The sequence below is a fragment of the Protopterus annectens genome, chromosome 5.part0, assembly GCF_019279795.1.
Source record: "Protopterus annectens isolate FY-2018-M chromosome 5.part0, PAN1.0, whole genome shotgun sequence".
NCBI lineage: Eukaryota > Metazoa > Chordata > Ceratodontiformes > Protopteridae > Protopterus > Protopterus annectens.
In genome coordinates this window covers 626,014,564-626,036,248 of record NC_056735.1, presented here as the reverse complement: position 1 = coordinate 626,036,248, position 21,685 = coordinate 626,014,564, and the positions used below count along the sequence as shown (strand labels likewise).

At 38.6% G+C, this 21,685-nt stretch overlaps 1 protein-coding gene across 3 annotated transcripts in view; it reads left to right on the top strand.

Moving 5' to 3' along the window:
* Nucleotides 1-21,685, top strand: part of LOC122802711 (cohesin subunit SA-2-like) — a 1,740,876-nt gene that overhangs the window by 429,797 nt on the left and 1,289,394 nt on the right. The gene's annotated exons all lie outside the window — the stretch shown is intronic.

Sequence of the window (21,685 nt, the reverse complement as noted above, 5' to 3'; positions counted from 1 at the left end):
GACTTTAGTAGTGCAGGATCTACATAAATCCTATCAATTCTAGTATAAGTATGAAACCTAGGGGAATAATGGGTATATACCCTAGGTGATCTAGATGTGCCCGTACCAAGGTCTGCCCATGACAATTCTGTCAACCAAGTTTTCAGAAGTTTGGCAGATGAGGATAGAAAACTTACTAGGGATGGAGATATCAGCCGAATCAGTGATGCAGTTGAAATACCACAGTAGTATTAATGATGCCGTTGTTATATTTTGGACATAGTGGAGACTGTCTGATTACCTAAACATTTGAAGCAGGGTGTAAATAAACCACAGTCAAAGTAATAAACCTGTTATCTATCAGCAAATACACTCCAACTACTTCCCCTTCTGGAAGAAAAATGTTTCCATTAACTTTACCGGGGGAGAGCCCTGCCTAAGTAATAAGGTCACTCCTTTCCGTATTGCAAATGGCTGAACTGAAAAAGAAATGATATTATATCCCCAGGATGTTAGCTTATAAAGCTCAAGCTGAGGTAAATGGATCTCTTGTAAGACTAATAAATCAGGTTTATTTTGTCTAATCTATCTTCTTAACCTGGTTCACTTGACAGAGGAATTTATACTGCTAATATTTATACTAAGTAATTTAATTCTTGACCTCTGTTAATAAATGTTCCCCTACTCCCTGTCAACGAGCCCTGATAAAACAGCTTGACCAATAAAAGATAACCTTTTGCTAGTCTCTCTTTTAAGATTATTGTCACTGCACATTCTGAACTAATCACTCTGACCATAGAAGAAAGTGTAAATAAGAAAAACATGAAAATTAGAGATAACTGTAAGCAATTAGTTATAACAATAGAATCCCAATTTGTAAGCTGCTGAAAGAAAATGGTGCTCCACTGCAATAAGTTCATGAAAACTTTCAACATTGTAGACCTAAATACGATCAACAAACATGCAAAACTACCTAGAACTATACACACGTCCATGTGACTCCCACAGTTTGAGGGTTCTTCTTCTTCCAACTCCCCGACTTATATCCTTTGCTTGGAGGTGTATACATTAGAGATAGCCAGTAAGCTTGCAAGACAGTGAACTGTGGGAAATGAAGTACATGCCCACTTATGCAAAGTGAAGGTACGTTGAACAAAGCATAGTTGCAATCACGATATAGCTTGTTGTATTAACATTAATAAGATTGGCCTACAGATGAATAGATGAATAGTTTATATGATTTGTAGCTTAAAGCATAGCCAAGCATTTGATATAAAATTGCCACTGGTAAACCCACAAGATTTTGTAACACATGATACCTTATAAGTTCAAAAAACTGCCAACTCCAAGCCAGCCTCAATGAAAACTGATGTCTAACTCTTGGGCCATGCAAAGTCAGCATAGGATCCGATGTACCTCTTCCTCTTTTAGTTGATGCTGTAATTGAATAAATATTTTCAGGCATTGTTATGGTTGCCTTTTCCTTTTCCTTCAGATGTTGTACCATTTCATCCAGCTGTTGGAAAACTCAAGAATCTTTCGACAAGAAGATAAACAGATGAGCAGGGTGTAAAATAGTTGATGAGCAGGGTGTAAAATATCTGATTATTCCTTTTCCCTAAGGAAATGACAAAATGGTAACCAAACCTTCCTTTTTGGGAACACCTGGTTCAAAAAGTCATTATCAAAACAAATTTTCTCCCCAGGTATGTTATGTCATGTTTTCCCCATGCTGCTCTCAAACCTTTCTCCTTCTGTTGAAATGAAAGAAATCTAACTATTGCATGTCTTGGGGAGTGTTTGGCTAAAGACTGTTGGGCTGTTTCCAACAGCAACTTAGAGGTTGTATCCAAACCCAGTGTAGTTGATAGCCAGGCTTGGAGAAATTTGAGCATATCATTCTGCTCAGCCCCATCATGCAAGCACAGAACCTTAATGTTCTTCCTTCTACTTATGTTTTCCTGATCCCTCTGTATGCTCTGTAAGAGTTTACAAGTATTCCAGAAGAAAGGTAACTTGGTGTTTCATTATATCCAGGCACATAGACAAATCCCATATAGTTTGATAAAGGGTTTCAACCATGGTCTTGATTTCTTGTACCTGTTTCTGTGGGGAAAGTTGAAAGGAGTCCATGTAAACCCATAACTGATTCAGGAAGGGGACTAGCAATGTTTTCTCTGATGGTGTCCGCTCAGAAGCTGTATTTGATAGATCTGTCACTTTGGCAGGTCTTGCAGACTCCACAACTGTTTCTGATGCCACTGTGTTGGTAGCTCCTCTGTTTGACACAGAACAGGACCAGAGAATACCCAGTTTTACTTTTGCCTTCACCACTGGTTTTTGGGTGGCATGTAATAGCTGTAAAAGATATGCAAACTTTACTTTTCAGTTTAAACATGCGACTGACTAATCCTGGAACCGGAAGCCAGAATATCTCAATGTCCTGTTTCAAAGAATTGGGTATGTTTATGGAATTTCTAAAATTCATAAAAGTATTTTAGATAATAGACTGTGACCAGTTGTTGCCACATGAGGTTCACAAACAGAGCTTCTTGCCATATTTACAGAATGTAAGTTATGACCGGTGGAGAGAGATCAGAAGGTTTCTGCTACAACTAGTGGTAAGGCAATAAAAAGCTTCTTTACTCTCACTTGTCTTCCTTATTCATATAACTTGAGAACCAATGACTTAAGCTGTTGGTCCAGGGTACTGTGGCAGAATCCTTCTGTCCTGAGTTTCTGCCATCTGCCAATAATTATTATTATTATTATTATTATTATTGACATTTGTTACAGGGTTAGTCCAGCTGAGCCAGAAGCTCATTTTCAGTGGAGACCCGAGGAGAAAAGCTCCAATGCATGTCTTGATTATGAGGCCAAAAATGGCTAGGCCTGATCCAGTTGCTGTCCAAACTCCCCCAAACATCTCTCTAGAAGCTAGTGAAGGTTCTGAAGATCATCTGGTGCTCACCTCAGATTCCTCTACCATGACCCTGTTGGATGCCAGCATAGATTTGACTTCCTGCATGTCCTGACAGGCTTTTCCGACATCTGTTATGGATGAAGGGGAACCTCGGCTGATTATTTCAAATGGCTGAGGAGGATTTCTGAGATTTTGGTAAGGGAAGAAATTCCAGCTATGATTGTCAAATCTTGTCAAGGGTCTGAACCACCAAGAGTCTTTCAGGTGTACATCCCGATCAAGAAATAAACAAAACAAACAAAAAAAACAAATACATTACCCCTTTTGTTAAAAATCCCCAATGTGAAACAAACAAAAAAAACAAATACATTACCCCTTTTGTTAAAAATCCCCAATGTGAATCTCAGGATTTTACTCGGGGTCTATTCAATGCTTTAATGACCTTAAAGCCTCTTCAAGGGGTGTCTGCCCTTGCCCCCTCCCTGGTTTCCACCCCTGTTAAGAGGCCTAGGGAATTGATTCCTTAGATGAGGACTTGAAGTCTTGTGAGGATTCCCTAGCTGACTCCTGTCATATTCCTTCCCCTCTAGACTGTAGTTCTGAGGAATAGGATTCTTTTGAGTCCAGACTTGCTCTTGGAAGAATTATATTTGCTGATGTGATAAAGTACTTCAAATAGAACTACTCCCAGGTCTTTTGTATTGGCAGCCCTTTTGGACACCTTTTCTGCTGCCTCTGGGGCTAGTGATTCTCAACCCCCAGCTCCTAAGAAACCTGACAGGTTCTATAAGGTGTCTTAAGATTGCAAATTTTTTGTATAGGTGTCATTCTGCTGATCCTTCACTGGTCTCAGTTTCCTTTGACAAGCCTTTTAAGCTCTTGCCATCTACTAAGCTCCTTCCCTCAGATAAGAATATTAAAGCTATGGAGAGGTTATGTAAAAAAATATATCGTACTGCCACCTTGTTTTTTAGGGCTATTAATTACAAAACCCACATGAGCAGGTATGTTTTGGCCTTTCTTTCTCAGGTTACTTTGGTGGTCTCTGACCTTCCTGTTTCTGTTGAGAAGGCTTCAGCTCTTTCCCTCCCAGGTCACCCATCACTTCATAAAATGCATTTGTATTGCTGCTGATGCCTCTTCCAGGGCCACTGCTTTTGGTTCTGTGATAAAGCATTATTCCTGGCTACATCTACAGGCTTTACCTGATAATATTAAAACTAAGCTTTTGGATACCCCTCTGGATAACAAAAATCTTTTTGCAACAGCTGCTTATGACCTGTGTAAGTCTGTTTAAGATAATTGTAAGGCTTTGCATGAACTCTCAACATATTTTTGTCTCCCCATCCCCAAATTCCAGAGTAATTACCATTCCAGGTGTGTCCTCCACTTCCCAAGTTTAAGAAGGGGTGTAGCCATATTCCTCCTTCTAAACCCACTCAGACTCTTTCCTCTTAGAAATCTTCTTTTCAGGACAAACCCATCTCCATTTGACAGTTGGCCTCTTCTTCCCCTTGGCCAGGTTCCTGTCTCTCTTCACTTTGTCCATTCCAAATTGTTTTCAGATCACCTCAGGGGTATTTCATGGTTGGGATATCCCTTCTCCCTTTCTTGGGCATTCCACAACCTCCTCAGAAAGAGTTTCCTTATTTTCCTGAGGTTTTACAGTCACTTTTGGATCAGGGCACCATTCATCTTGTTCCACCTTCCCAAATGGGAATGGGAATTTACACCGAAAGGTTTTTGTTCCTCAAAAGGAAGGAACTAAAGACCCATTCTGGATCTTTCTCTGCTTAGCACTTTTCTCAAGGTCCCTTATTTCTGAATGCTGTCTCTTCAGACCTTGTTTCTCCTTCTTCCCCAGGCCTTCTTGGTTTCCCTGGACATCAAGTATTCCTGTCTTCACATCCCCATTCACCCTCTGTTCAGGAAATGTTTACTTTTCTCTGCTTCTTCTTCTCATTTTTAGCTATCTGATTTGCCCTTTGGTCTTTCTACTGCCCTAAGGGTATTCACCAAATGCCTCGCTCCTGTCATTGCCTTTTTCAGACTTTGAGGGATACAGATTTTCCCCTGTCTGGATGACCTACTCATTCAGTTTCCCTCTCCCAGCAGTCTTTTGAGGGATTTCCATTTTACCACTTGCCTTTTGCAAAGTCTGGAGTTCACCATAAACCTCCAGAAATCTGTCCTCATGCCCTCCCAGGATCATGGATGTTCTTCATGTTTCACTGTTGCAGTCATCACATTTGGGTTATCCCTGCCAGGGTAGCCCTTGGCTAGCCCGAATACCAGAGGCTTAGTATTTCTGTTTCGATTGCTGTCACTTCAGGACTGACATCTGACTTCTGTTACAACATAAAAGAGGTGAGAGCTCTGCTTCTGGCTGTGCAAGCTTTTCATCTCTTCCACACTGGCTTCCTCAAAATTCTCTTGGACAATACCACTGTGATGTGGTATGTCAATAAGCAGGGGGGCATGAGGTCCTATCTTCTTTACAGATTAGCTCTTTAGGCATAAGATCTAACTATCAAGTGGCTCTTTGGGCAGTTTACATTCCTTCAGAGCACAATCTAGTGGCAGAGTCATTGAGCAAGCTTCACAGAGATGTGTTTCTGGGCATAGTCCATTGGTGGGCTATTCCACAAGTAGATCTTTTTGCCTTCTCTGTGAACAGACTCTTTCCTCTTTTCTCTTCCAGCGTACCAAGTCATCTGGCTTTGAAAGTAGCCACCCTGTCTTTTCCTTGGGTGGGAACATTTTTATATGCCTTTCCCCACCTTCCTCTCTTGCCTCAAGTTCTACATGAAATCAAGCAGGACTCTCCCAAAATCCTGCTAGTAACTCCCTTTTGGCCCAAGCAGCATCAGTTCCCCCTTCTTTAACACTTGTCCAGGGTCAATCACCACAGGTTACCTCACCAGGTGAATCTTCTCACAAAAGACAAGAGATCACTTATCCATCCTAACCTGTCAACTGTTCAAGTTACACTGTGGGTGATATGGTTCCTTTTAGGCATCTCTTTTCTGAAGGTGTGCTTTGGGTTCTGCAGGAAGACAGGAAACCCACTTACAGAAAATCATGCATCTCCAAATGGAAAAGATTTTCTGTCTGGTGCCTCTCCCACCATCTGGATCCCCTATTCATATGGGTTCTTCTGGTTCTCTCTTATTTGTGTGATCTGCTCCATGCTGGGTTGGAATATATTTCAGTTCATTAATACCTTTAGCAGCCAATGCACATCCTTGCATTCCAGAACATTTTTCTGAAAAATCAACTTAAAAACATAAAATAAACAAGTGTAAGCATTTTGTAAAAAAAGCTGTCAAAATAGTGCAAATAGCAGTTTTAAAAGTATGAAATATTCTTTAGGGGCCATGGCCAAAATGGCTAGCTGAGGTCAGCAAATGGTGAAAACTCTGTGACTGAAAACGTTTCTGTGACAGAAAATATAATAAAAAAATAAAATATGGAGATTCTTGTTAGCTAATTTTATTCACTAATAATCAGAGAAAATATTTATAGCTTCAGGTTTTTCAAAAGCTCTAATTTTCCAGTCAGAATTTCAACTGCTAAGAGACTTTAGCATAAGCCACTCAAGAAGTGGTACTCAGGATTCTTGTGTTAAAAAAGACATCCAGTCACAAATATCTAGTATGCAGGATTTATTACTTAAAATGGACAAACTGGATACCAAAGTAGAAAGTTTCAAAAAAGGAGACCAGAAGGAAGATGAAACATTTAGAAATACTTAATACACCACAAAGTGCACAAAGCATCAGTAATGTAGGAAGCTTTAAATGATCATGAAGGGAGAATAACTGAAGGTGAGTCTGAGACTGAATTTCTTTTAAAACGGTGTTATAGATAAAGTTGATGATTTAGCAAACAGACTAAGACAAAATAACATTAGAATTTATGGTATACCTATAAAATATGATGGAGACAATATAATAAACTTCTTAACAACCTGGCTACATAAAACATTAAATCTACCTGAAACTTTATCTTTTGGAATTGAAAGAGCACATGGATTCTTGAAAGCACCTCCAAAGAAGGAAAACTCCCCACCTCATTCAGTTATATTAAGATTATGTCTAGCTTAGAAAAAGATCAAATATTAAAAACAGCATGGTCCAGTCACCAGATGTGACGATGACTTTTCCAGTAAACTAATGAGTAAAAGAAAACCCTGCTCACCACTGATCAAGGAACTTAAAAATAACAATATTAAAGCCACTTTGGTGTTTCCTGTAAAGATCAAAGTATTTCTTTCTGAAAGGCCTAGCATATTTGACACACTGGAGGAGGCATCCACTTTTGTCAACAAAAGTAAATTCCTTAATAATACTGAAGAAGTGGATTGAACCAGTATATCCCTCAAGATTCAGAGTATCTGTATATACCTTTTAGCATAATGAATATACATTTGCATTGCTTTTCCTTTTTTTATAATAGTTTAGCATAATAAGATTACCTGTCACCTGTAAGTTTGCAGATATCTATCTCTTCAGGTCCCACTTTCTTCTGCTTATTTATTTAGAGAGTTACATATAATTATATTGAATGAGTGAATAGTTTAGGAATATTTTATGGATAGTTTATACTGCTATTACATAAATAGGTGTATAGTACACTGTTGGTTTATTTATTATATGTGATTAACAGAGGCTGATCAATACACTTTTATATAGTAATGAATGGAATAGTTTTAAATGGCAAGAAGCTCATTTAATAGACTATATAATATTAATTATTTGTAAGTCACGGTAGCTGTTGGCTAGTTTTTGTCATGATTTTTTAGCTACTGGTAGGTAGAGTATTATTTCTATTCAGTAGACAAACTAGGAGCTTTGGTATCCATGATTGGTTGTGTTTTATTATTAATATATACAGTTACACTTGTAGACTTGTTTTGTTTTTATTTATGAGTTTCAGTAGTTTAGATTGTAGAAGGGAAGGATTAAAAAATGTGGAATGTTAAGAGCGTAATAGAAGAATGCATTACAGTCTTGTATACAATTATATTAATATAGTGGATAAATGTGGTATATTATCTTTTTAAATAAATCTTTTTAAATGTACAGTACAGATAGTTTTAATTTATTATCTATTAATGTAAATGGATTAAATAATGGCAGCAAAAGGAAGTCATTAATGAGATATCTGAAGTTAAATAGAGGAGACATATTCTTGCAAAAAAATTCACTTGATAAATAAAGGAATACAATACATGTAACTTAGGTTAAGAAATGTTATGTTATCACTTGCTTCTATTAATAAAAAAAGAGGAGTGGAACTGCTGTACTTTGGAGAAAATCTGCCATAATCCTAAGGTCATGGAATCTGGTAATGATCCCAAAGGAATGTCTACATTTTAATAATTAAATACATTGGTAAACTCTATACACTAGCTAAGTTTTACTGGATCCCTGAAATAGGTGAAAAAGTGACTGAAGATCACTTAAACTTACTACAAAGTCATTAGAAGGGTAGTCTAATTCTAGCAGGGGATTTTATCTGCATATCTAATATAGAAGGTACAAGTGACCAGAAGAAAGCTAAAATTCTGGCATCAGCTAAAGCGCTAAACAGATGGATTAGTAGTAATAATAATTTAGTTGATTTAATAGTAAAAGCAGAAGATAGGTAATTTTTCTTCATTCGTTATTCTTGTGTGTATGGGAATGCAAACTATAACTAATAGAATGTATGCCTCTATGAATTTACTTCATAAAGTGAATCATTTTAAAACTGTTCCTTAGCCTTTATCTGATCATAGGTATTAATATATTAATGGATATAAGGAAAGTTGAGATTATTTATAGAATCTCAGTATATATGATGAAGTTAAAATAATTTAAGAGTTATCTTAAGGGAGAAATAGAGTTTTTTATCTTTGAATGGTAATGGTTAGTTTAGTAAAGTCATACTATGGGACTTCTTAAAAATTCATATTAAAGATAGAATGGGAAGATGGGCTAGTAATAAAATGAAAGAATGGGATAAAGATTTGTTAGAAATACAAGATGAAATACACAAAGTGAAGTTTAAAAAACAAAGAAATTAGATAATACCAAAGTCATTAAAAATTAATGACAACATTTCAAACAGTTTTAATGCATAAAGTGGAGATAGCTTTAGAAAAAATAAAATTGCACAGTTATGCGGTGACTTCAAAAATTCTTCATAAATTAGCTAATAGGAGTAAGATTAGGAGTAAGATGTTAAGCAAAAAGGCATAAATCAATAATATCTGAAATCCTCACACTAATAAGCTTACTTCAGACATAGAGGAAATGCTTAATATTTTAAAAAATTCTGTGAGGATCTTAATAAAGATAAAAATAGTAATCCTGATGATTACAAAATTGACAAGTATTTAAAGAAAAAAATGTTACTGATAAACTTAATGACCAACAAATATCTCTTTTGTATAAGCCTATTACCTAGTAGAAGTTAAAGAAGCTATAAAAAACAGGGAAAAGTGTTAAAGCTTCAGGGTTAGATGGTTTAAGTATGGAATCCTATAGTCTGCTTCCATTAAATATTTTAGATTTACTGAGTGACGTTTTCAGGATAATTTAGAGAGACAGTAATTCCTCCCTCTTGGAAATTTTTTGTAATATCACCTATACTTAAACAAGGAAAGGATAATAAGTTAGTTTCTTCATAATAGACCTGTTTCATTATTAAATGTATACTGTAAAATATTTACTTCCGTCTTCATTGCAAAATTAAGAGATATAGTAGATTAATTAATAAAGATAAAACAGGATTTATAGTTAGTAGATTAATGTATCATAATATTAAAGGGGTAGCAACTGTCTTAGATTTAGCAAAAGGAATGAACAAGAAATTTGCCATAATTAGCTTAGCTAGCGAGAGAGCTTTTGACTCTGTAAATTGGAACAACTTGTTTAAAACTTTAGAAGCATTTGCATTCCCAGAAAAAAATATTGTAATATTAAAAAACTGTATAGAGACTCCAAAGGATATATTAAAAGTGGATTTTACATTTCTGAAGTATTCACTTTAAAAAAAGCACAAAATAAGGGCGTCCTTTGTCCCCTCTACTGTTTACATTAGTTATCAAACCCTTAGGTAATGCTATAAGAAACATTGAAAAAAACTGATGGATTCTCAATTAACAAGGATTTTCAGTGTAAAATACCACTTTTCATTAGAAAAAAATAGATGAGGAAATTGAAGTTTCAAGAAGTTTCACTGCTGAAATTTAATAATAAAATTGAAACTTTAGTGTTAAATCAACTAGCAGCTAGTAAGTTTAAAGATAAACATAAATATAATTGGAAAAGAAAATAACTAAAATATTTAGGAATAAAAGTCTACCAAGATGCGAATAAAATTATTAATCTTCTTCTTCTTTCAGCTTTTTCCCATTTAGGGGTCGCCACAGTGGATCACCTGTCCGCTCATGATTGGCAGTGGAGTTTTACAGTGTTAAGTTGCCAGTCGGGTGCCCAACCTTCCACAGAAGGCACTCACACACATGCACTCACATGTAGGGGCAATTTAGAGTGTCCAATCCACCTGCAGCATGTCTTTGGGATGTGGGAGGAAACCGGAGCACCCGGAGGAAATCCACGCGACCACAGGGAGGACATGCAGACTCCGCACAGAAGGCACCCCAGCCGAGGATCGAACCGGAGAACCTCTTGCTGTGAGGTGACAATGCTAACCACTGCACCACCGTGGCCGCCCTCGAATAAAATTATTAATAATTTTGAAAAAAATAATTGAATAAGTATTTATTATTAAAAATAAAATTAGAGTTTTTTACTTTTGAGGTTAGGTTGGTACTTATTAAAATGATTATATTACCCAAGATTATTTACATACTGCATTCAATAGCTTTAATACCTGTCAAAAAAAAACTTTTAAAGAAAATGGAAAAAAATGTTAACTTCATTCTTATGGTTTCCTAAGAACTGGTTATAGAAATCATATAAAATTATGGTAGTATTGTAATATTAGCTTTCTAGATATATAGTCGTATTCTACTGCAGCACATTTTAACTCTGTTATACTCTGGAGATACTCAACTTATAATAGTCAATGGAAAACCATTCAGATTTTACTGAAATTCTTGTACGTTTATCAAATATGATAAATTAGAAATGTGTAACAGCCCTTTCAGAAGTCTGGTTAATAACATCTACCTTAGGAGAGAATTCATTTCAATCTTTAGATTCTGAATATATGAAATCAGTTCTTAAAACAGTTAAGAAATATGTGTTCAAAACTCCGTTAATATCAGTATGGAAATTTTTATGCTTTCCCATTACACACCCTCTAGATTTAAGGAAACTCAGAAAAATGTTAAAATGAATTTACATAAAAAGGAATTGATTAGTATGATCGTATGATACGCCGAAAAATGAAAAACTAAGTTGCCAGAATATTTAATGAAAGATTAAGTTGGGTTAATTTGGATTAATCAGTTAACCAGTTAGTATTATCCATCAGTAAGAAATTAAATGGATTTGTAGATAATATGACTGAAGAGAACAGAACACTATTCCCCCATTATATCAATATATGAATGCTGTCATTTGGGGTAAATTGACCTACAAAGGAAGATAGCCCAAATTATGTAAGTTAATTATAAATATAATAATAATTTTGATGCAAAATTTTGGAATTTTTAGATAGTAGCGGATTGAGTGACTCAATAGATGGTGAGAATAAAACTCTGTTAATTAAATCAGTTAGTCAAACTTCTTCAGGATTATACTGGAAAGGTTTTATGTGTCAGTATATACACAGAATGATTGTTACTCCCTATAAAATCTCTAGGTTTAGTAAAATGACTTCTGCAATCTGTAGGAGATGTAGTAAACATGTAAAAGCTGATTGGACACACGCTTATGGACTGCGAAAAATTAAATGTATATTGGGAAGAGATAAGTATATTTTTTAAGGGGTTATGGCCTGATAATTGTTGTTTAACTAGATTAGTAATACTAATGACTTACAAGCTTCCTTTGTAAAAGCCAAACAACAAAAACTGTTTTGGAGTCTCCTGGCAGTGGCTATAAAAGTTATTACAAAAAATTGCAAATAGAATTCAATTCCTACAGTCAACGAATTTTTAAATTTAATAGCAATACTATGTAAAACTGAAAAAGAAGTGATTGGAACAAGATCTATAAACCATACTAAGATTTTTAGCGGTTGAGATAGCATTGAAATGTTGCTATTGAAATACCCAGACTCTTAATGTATCAGTTGTATAAGATTAATTTGACGATTCCATGTATTCCTAACATTGTGTAACAGTATGTGATGTTGAATTTCTATCTTTCTGTGTATATATTGTAAGTATGTTAAGTATACTTTACAGCAGTAATAGTTAATGCATTCATAGTCTTTCTATAAATGCTATAATGTCTTCAGTATGTCAACAACAGGCACTGTTATGACTTTGTCACAGTCCATGTTAGTGTGAATGACTTGAGAAGTATCTCACTGGATTCTATGAAGAGAAGACATGACTGAGCTCTCTGATTGTGTGCCCCAAGTGGTATGTCACTAGCCTTAAACAGCATTCTGCCTTCACCTATGATCTGCCTTCAGCTATGATGATGGCAGAGTCCAGGCAAAAAAATGATTGACTTCAACAATTGGCTTAGTTGCTGGTGTCATTCTAAGGGGATCCAATACTTGTCAGCTTGGGATGATATGGTTGAGAGACCCCAGTGCTTCACCAGAGATAGTCTCCACCTGTTACTTTTGCACTTTTGGCTACCAGCTAAGGCTCTTACCTCCCCCATAGTGCCTTTTTTTAAGCAATGTCACAAAAACAAAATTCACGATGTAAAAATATACTCAAAAAGTAACCTTAAGGTTATGCTACTAAATGCTAGGAGTCTAAATGGACTTTATTTTTATTATTTTTTTTTTTTTTTTTTTATGTGGAGCTTTTCTCCCTGGGCCTCTACTGAAAATGGGTTCACCTAGGCCCAGTAGAGTTTCTAGTTAACAAATACAAGCAATAAATAAATAAGTAAATCTGAAACTGCACTCACTGGAAGCACTCCTCATCTTGGAAGATGTGGAGATCTGTGCTGTCACAGAGACCTGGTTCAAGGCCGTGGAGAGCACCCTTGGCCATACCAGGATATATAATGCCTTCCACACATTCAGACCACAAAAAGAATACATGAATAAGGAGGAGGAGTATTAATGTTCATCAAAGATAAATACATCAGAATGATTCCCTATAGTTACTCCATGTGCAAATAACTATAGGAAAGAACCCTCTCCAAGTTATTACCAGCTGTAGACTTCCCTCCATGAGCCATGATAACCACATTGCCTACTTGGATCTACTTGAGTCACTCAGAATACAACCAAACAGCCTGGTTATGGGTGACTTTAACTACCCATCTATAGACTGGGTAAATTGTATGTGTACAGACACACTTGCCCAAGGTTCTTGGACTTCATTAACTCAGATGCCTTTGAACAGATAGCTGGGATCCCCAAAAGAGGCCCAAACATTCTAGATTTGGTACTCACCGACATGGTAGAATGGTGCACCACCACAAGTGTGGGGCCTTCCCTAGTGAAGTCTGATAATAAATCAATCCTTTTGAAGTAATGATAGCATCAGCCCCCCCCCCCCCCAGCAGAAATTAGGCTAAAAAAACTTCTCCAAAGCCAACTATAGACTCTTACAAGAAGGAATTAATAGCTTCAAAGCTCTTGCCCCCACTGACAGCAAGGACACCTATACTGGGATACACACCAATGCAGTGTATAAACATCTGTACAATTGTATTGCCTCAACCATTCCTGATAGGACCAAAGCAAGATCCTCAAGAAAAAACAATCCTGCCCTGTGGACATCTGCCATAAACGGGTTATATGATAAGAGGAAGAAATTGCAAGAAGGAACAATCTCAGAATTGGAAATACACCCTTCTCAGCTTAAACAAGCAAATAAGACAATTTGTAAAGTCCTCTAAAGCAAAAAATAAGAATTTAGATTAACATCCCTAGCTAAGGATAACCATATGGCATTATTTAGCTGCATCCGAAACCCTTAAAAGAAAAGACCAGATATGCACTGAACTGGTAATGAATGGTACTACATATTCTAAACCAGTGGAAATAGCCAACCTGCTAGTGGACAGGTTCAGTGAAAAGTTCTCCCCTCTCTCCTCACCACATATATCCCAGAACATTCCTACCACCTACTCTCCACCTAGTATCTCTAAAGAGCAGGTCTTAAATGCTCTCTTCAAGGCCCAAAACACAGACTCTATGGGACCAAATAACATCCCAGCCTGCGTTCTCAGTGGTTTAAAACTGGAGCTGGCAACATCATTGGGTACTGTTTTCAACCACAGCCTAAGGACTGGATTTGTCCCTGCTAAATGGAAAACCACTGCCATCATCCCATTGCACAAGGGGGGAATTCATCCACGACCCTGGGAACTGTAGACCCACTAGCCTAACCAGCCTTATCTGCAAGGCCATGGAAAGGTTCAATATAGGAGTCCTTCAAACACGACCTGACCCAGTTTGGTTTTGTTAAAGGAAGATCCTGCCTGTTGAGCCTGGTGGACTTCCTTGAGATGGTCACCAAACCCTGGACAAAGGCAGATCTGTATATATGGCCTACTTAGACTTGAACAAGACCTTCAACACAATCCCCCACTCAGGCATCATTGAAAATCTCACTCAGCTGGGGGTTAACTTTAATCGTACTTTGACTTAAGAATTGGGTACATTCCAGTCATGGTATTAGAAACCCCAAAAATTTGCAGAAATTAAAAAAATTAAAAAAAACTGGGAGTCAAACCATATATTGTCAGGTGGGCTGCAAACTGGCTCTCACCGACAGATCACATACAGTGAAAATAGGGGACTCCACCAGCAGACCCATTACCACTGATGTTTCACAGGGATTGATGCTGGGGCCCCTATTTGGAATCTACTTCTCAGAAGCTCAGGCAAAAACAAAAGGTCTGTGAGTGAGAAAGTTTGTTGATGATTGCAAACTGGGAGCAGTCATTGAGTCCCCAAATTATGTCAACTTTCTACAAGAAGTACTTTAAACAAGCAAATGATTGGTGCCAAAGTCATGGTCTTAAATTCAGTGCAAAAAATTGCATTAACATCAGGTTTTGCAAAGGAGATGTCCCTGTAGATTACCATATTAATAACAACACCCTAAGTTCTAAATCAGTGGTGAGAGATTTGGGCACACAGGTTGACAGCAACCTTACTTTTGATCACCATGTCCCCACAGTGGTAAGGAAGGCCTTCTACATTGTTCACCTCATAAGCAAGGGAATAGCTTCCAGATGAAAACAGGTTATAACCTCCTGTACTTTTCCCTTATCAGGCAATAGTTAAGTACAATGCTCCCTTTGGTATGTACTTAAACAGGCACCTGCAGCAACTGGAGAGACCTCAAAGGTTCCTAACAAAAAAAATTCCTGGTCTTCAGCACATATCTTACGTGGACAGACTGAAATCACTGTCTCTGTACTCTGTATTGAATAGACTACTCAGAGGCAACCTGTGCCTTGCTTATACAGAGCAACCTCTGATCCTAACTTAATGAAAATGCTGCACATTTGTAACTCAAATGGTACATGATTCACTCGTTCTAGGGACCTTATCCTAGCATGTGATATCAACAGGACTTGCTGGAGAGACAGGTGTGCCTCCCAGAGTTTGCCTCTCCTCTAGAATAAACTTCTAATGCAGGTTAAACAGAACCCCTCATTAACATTTAAGCATAACTTGGATGATTGGATGGGAAACCGCAAATTCACCCCAGGAGTTTCACCACTGTCCCTATTGGATGGGGGGCAGTCAGTGCTGATTTAGATCTGCTTATAACACAGACCATATCTTTAGACCCTTAACGGAACACGGGTTGAACTTGGATAGGTTTGTAAGGGCCCTAGTAACCTCCTATGAACCTGTAATATGTTATAATGCAGAAAAAACATCTTGGAAACTGTACAACCTAGACATATATTATTAAAAAAAACTTCTGTTAAGCAGACATGAGCTTTCACATGACAGGAACCAAGTAAAACTACCAAATAACAGAGAAATCCAGACCAGGAGCTCCAAACAGAACCACACACCCATGATGTTAATAAAAAGGCAAATGTTTAATACACTGCTGATAAAGCACTTTTGTCTGGTTGTATTAAACGTTTGCCTTTTTATTAACATCATGTTGTGTGGTTCTGTTTGGAGCTCTTGGACTGGAATTCTTTGTTATTTGGGTACTTTCACATGACAGCTTGAATTTCCTTTCCGAGTGCATGTAAATACGAAAACATGCATAATTGTGTAATTCTTAATATAACTAATACTGAATATCTCTCAAGATGTGCAGCTTATAGTGCAAATATCAATTAACAGTTTTCTTCAGAAACATCTAAGGTTTCACCTCATGCCATGCAATAGTTTGTTAGTTGCTTAGTTTTTCAAGTGCTAAGCACATATAGAAATATTGCTTATTTTCATAATTACGAACAAATAACCAGCAATATCTCCAGTATAGCATGCTATAAATGGACATTGACAATTAATTTTCCTGTCTCCCTATATGGCATTTCACATCATACCCCAAAATAACATGTAGGTCTCTCAGTTTTGAAGATATGAACGTAAATATGAAAATATGAATAATAAGTGGCAAACAGTGATTCATTTCTGTACTGTAGGATATTGTAGGTTAACAATCTTAGTGTCGTTTTGTTAATTACTCCTTGTCTTTTCTAATACTGCCTATTATTTGCTACCAAGTCCCTTTGGTAATGGATCAGTAGCCTAAAAAGGTTTGGATGCTATAAGGAGGCTATGGGTGTTAACTGGAGGTATACAAGAAAGGTGCTGTAGGCTTGAATGAGTTAAAGCTCACCTTTCAGCAATTTCTGCTTCTCTGCCCTTAACTCCTCCTTTGGTTTCTCAGTTTGATGTCAAGAAGTTTCTTAAACATGTTCTACATATAAGGCTTCACAGAAAGCATATCCTGCCTTCTTGTGACCTCAATTTTGTACTTAAAATTTGAGTCAGGCTCATTTTGAACCTGCTAGTTCAGCTTCCATGCAACATTGTACTTGGAAGACTGTTCTGTTACCTCTCACTTCATCCTAAAGAGTGTCTGAACTTCAGGTTCTCATGGCCATTCCTCCTTTTTTTAGTTTTTCACAGAGACAGGGTGTCTTTCAGACTAATCCTTCTTTTATGCCCAAGGTGGTTAATGAGTTGTCCCTGAATCAAGCTATTCACCTTTTCTTTTTTTTTTCATCTCCACAGACTGCTAGTTAAAAGGTTCTTCACACCATACATCTACATAAATAGTCAGGTATTATTTGGATAAAATGAAGGCAATCCGTAAGTCTTATCAGCTTTTTTTTCTTTTCATCCCAGGACCTTGGGTTTGGCTGTTTCCAAGCAAACCATCTCATCCTGGATTACTAAGGCCATTTCTTCATGAAAAGTGTCTATGTTCATCGTGTTTCACTGTTGCAGTCATTACAAGTGGGTTATCCTGCTGGCAGGCTATCCACAGTCGGCCCGAGTTCCAAAGTCTAGGACTGGCGTCGGTTGCTGTCGCCTCCTCCTTGATGTCAGTGCGCCAGGGGTATAAAAGATGCAGCTGATGCCATTTTCTTCAGTCTTTCTTGCCGCGCGGTGCCCGAAGCAAAAACAGTTCGCAAGTGCCGGTCGGCCGACTCCTGAGATTTTCAAATTCGAATTTCAGATCCGAAGTCTTCATTAAAGCTAAGTACCCCGTTGGGGAAACTTTTTTCTTGCTCCAGACCGATGTCAGAAAAAGTTAATAATTGTATTTATTGTGGGAAGCGAATACCTCATAAGGATTTTCATTCTTACTGTATTCCTTACCTAGGCCCTGACCACGATGTTGCTAGTTGTCGGTTTTGTGCTAGATTTAACCAACGCACTATTAAGCGTCGGTACGATTTTGCATTTCATTACTTTGGCAGAAGATTCAATTATATAATGCCGTCAGAACAGCCGACTACCGGAGTTTATAAAAAGCGCAAAGAAAAAGAAAAGGACAGGCATCCGAGGTCCAAAACCGACGACGAGGTTTCCGCTCGGCCTGTCGCTGGTTCGCCGGTTCTCAGTGAGGCGCTTTCGCAGCCCCTGACGCCCACTACCTCAGAGTCACAGGCCGCTCCCGACTCCCATGTGGAGCTGACTAGGCCACTGGAAACTCAAGGTATTGGACACTCGGAAACTATTCCCTCAGATGGGTCCGGAGCCACTGAGCAGGCATCGGTTTCTGAGGGTGTTTTCAGGCCTACACAGTTATATGTGAAACCAACTTCAGCTTCAAAGGCAAAGACTAAAGCAGCTCTAAAGACAAAGAAACAAGTACAGCATTCTCCTGGACAGGCCACCATGCCTAAAAAACAGATGCTTAAAATGGCTGAAGACCTAATTACTTTGATCAGGGGTTCCCATCCCCCTCCTGATAAGAGGCTTAGGCAAGAGATAGAATATGAATCTTCAGATCAGGTTTCCATTTCCTCTGATTCCTCTTCTGAACAGGAATATTCTCTTCCTCCCTATGAGGATTCTGATGCTGAAGAATCTATCCCTTCAGCCTCTCCTTCTGAGGATTATTCTTTTGGGGAGACCCTGTATACTATGAGGGAGCATTTCCACTGGGAGAGCCAAAATTACTCAGAATCCAAGAAAAGGCTCAGAGACTTCCTTTTATTACCTCAGGACAGGCCCCTTGCTATTCCTCCTGTTTTAGACATTGTAGATGATGTATTTTCAGAGTCCGGTCTGTCTCCTGACTCTTTACCACCAGCTCCTGTTAAGCCAGACAGATACTACAGGGTTCCTGATTCACATAAATTTCTTTATAAAAACCCTGCTGCTGAACCAGAAACTATCTCTCAGGGTCCCAAAGGGGTCAAGGCTTCCACTGCAAAAAACCCTATCCCCTCTGATAGGGATTCAAGGGCCCTGGACAGATGGGGGAAAAAAGATTTATACTTCTGCTACCTTGGCTGTAAGAGCTTTAAATTGCCAGTTTCATATGCTTAAATATCAGCAATATCTTATGTCACTGCTTAAACAGAAAATGTTGACAAATTCAGAATGTGCAGAAAACAAAGAAATGCAGGATTTATTGCATGCAGCTGAACAAGTGGGAAAGCATACTTTGCAATGTAGTTTCGATTCCCTAGAGGCCTCCTGCAGGGCCACTGTTACAGGTTCTGTCATTAGGAGGCATGCTTGGTTAAAAGAACAGAATCTGCCTGATCATGTTAAAGCAAAACTATTAGATGCTCCATTACAGCATGATACCTTGTCTGGTGTTAAAGCAGAAGAGGTGTTGAAGAAAATGGAGGACAAAGCTAAATCTATGCAAACAGTCAAGGATTTCTTGCAGGTACAGCCTCCCAGATTTAGCAGGAACTGGCCTACAAAAAATTGGTCCTTTCCAGTGTCAGACAGGCCACAAAGAGGCAGATACAGACGCCTCAGAGGCAGATCACAGCCCCAAGGCTCATACAGGCCTAAACAATGGGGTGCTTCTACCTCCAAAAGCGGAGAGGAAAAATCACAGCCATACAGGAAACAGTCTCAATGACTTTCCCCTGCCAGCACAAGCACTTATCTTCTGGCAGCTCCTTTGGGGGGAAAACTAGCACTTTTTTCACAAAATTGGCACATGATCACCCAGGACAAATGGGTCTTAAATATCATATCACAAGGCTACAGGTTTCACTTTCACACCCTGCCAAGGCCAAACGGTATGCCAGACCTGCCACGCAATCAATGGGCAGAGGCACAAAAACAAGTTTCATCCCTCATGGACATGAGAGCCATTTAGCAAGTACCACAGCAAGAGCAGGGACTAGGATTTTACTCAAGGCTATGCTTGGTACCCAGAAAGGACAAAGCCTGGAGACCAATACTGGACCTGTCTATCCTAAACACATTCCTGGATATTCCAAAATTCAAAATGCTAACTCTGCAGCAGCTTCTGCCCATGCTGGGCAAGAAAGCTTGGCTTGTGACTTTAGACCTAAAAGAGGCATACCTGCATGTCCCAATCAGACAGTCATGCAGAAGATACCTCAAATTTATAGCTAGCTCAATGCACTACCAATTCTGTGCACTGCCCTTTGGCTTATCTACTGCGCCCAGGGTCTTCACAAAATGCCTGGCACCAGTAATTGCATTTTGCAAACAAAGAGGAATACAGATATGTCCTTACTTGGACGACTGCCTTATTCAAGCAGAGAACAAGGACATTCTACTACAGCATTTGGCATTTGTAAAAAGATTACTAGGGTACACAGTAAACGAAAATAAATCAAAAATCGTTCCCTCTCAAGAGATAATATTCCTGGGTGCAAGCTTAAATACAACTGCCCAGACGGCTTATCTCATGCCAGACAAACACATACAACTGACTACTTATTTCAAAATGTTGGCAACAAAGACCCAGTTATCTGTAAGAAAAATTCTGCAGGCTTTGGGCTTCATGGTATCCTGCATTCTGCTAATTCCATATGCAAGACTGCATATAAGGAAACTTCAATGGTATCTAAAAAGTGTTTGGACTCAACATTGCCACAGCCTGGAAACAATAATTACCCTCATTCTGTGCCTGCAACAGGAGTTTCGATGGTGGGCAAAAGCCTGTCACCACAACACGGGACAGCCATTCACCTTACCCCACAGCCAGGCAGACATTGACAACAGATGCATCAGATTATGCCTGGGGGGCCCATATGGCAGGAAGATGTATTCAGGGCACATGGTCTGCAAGTCAAATGCATCTACATATCAATCAAAAAGAGATGCTAGCTGTTCAGAATGCCCTGACAGCCTTCAAGGATCTACTTTATCCAGGACAACTACTGATAAAGACGGACAATACTACAGTCATGTGGTACAAAAACAAGCAGGGAGGCACACATTCCTACCCCCTCTGCAGACTAGACATGAACTTGTGGGGATACAGCATTGACTTACCAAGTACATCTGCAAGCACAATTCCTGCCAGGAAGGACAAATACTCTGGCAGACGAACTAAGCAGCAACCTAATGGATCCCCACGAGTGGAAATTGGATCCACAAGTCTTCAGCATGATAACAAGGAACTGGGGATGCCCGGACATAGACCTATTTGTGGCCCCTCAGAACTGCCAACTACAGAGATTCTGCACAAGGACTTATCACAAGCAAGCATGGAAAGTGGATGCTCTATCTTTCAGCTGGAAAAACCTAACAGTATATGCCTTTCCTCCTCTACCTCTCCTTCCCAAGGTACTCCTCAAGGTCAGGTAAGAGAAGCCAAAAATGATACTGATTGCCCCAGACTGGCCTTGCCAGCACTGGTACCCAATCCTAAAGAGCTTGTCTCAATGCCCAGCTTGGACATTACCTCAAATTCCTCACTTACTGACCCAAGAAGACAGTCAAATACTGCACAGCCAACTCAGGACCTTAAACCTGGCAGCATGGCGGATAATGTAGCCATTCAAGACACACCTCTCTCTAAACAGTGATGGATGTTATTTTGGAGGCCAGGAGGCCTAGCACCAGAAAATCTTATGCAGAAAAATGGAAGAGATTCTGTGCTTGGAACCAGGCACAAGGTATTGACACGATTGTTCCAAGTATTCCTCAGATTTTGCAATACTTAACTGAGATGCTGGATAAAGGCCTTTCCTTTTCATCAATTAAAACTCATGCCTCTGCCATTTCAGCTCATTACAATAC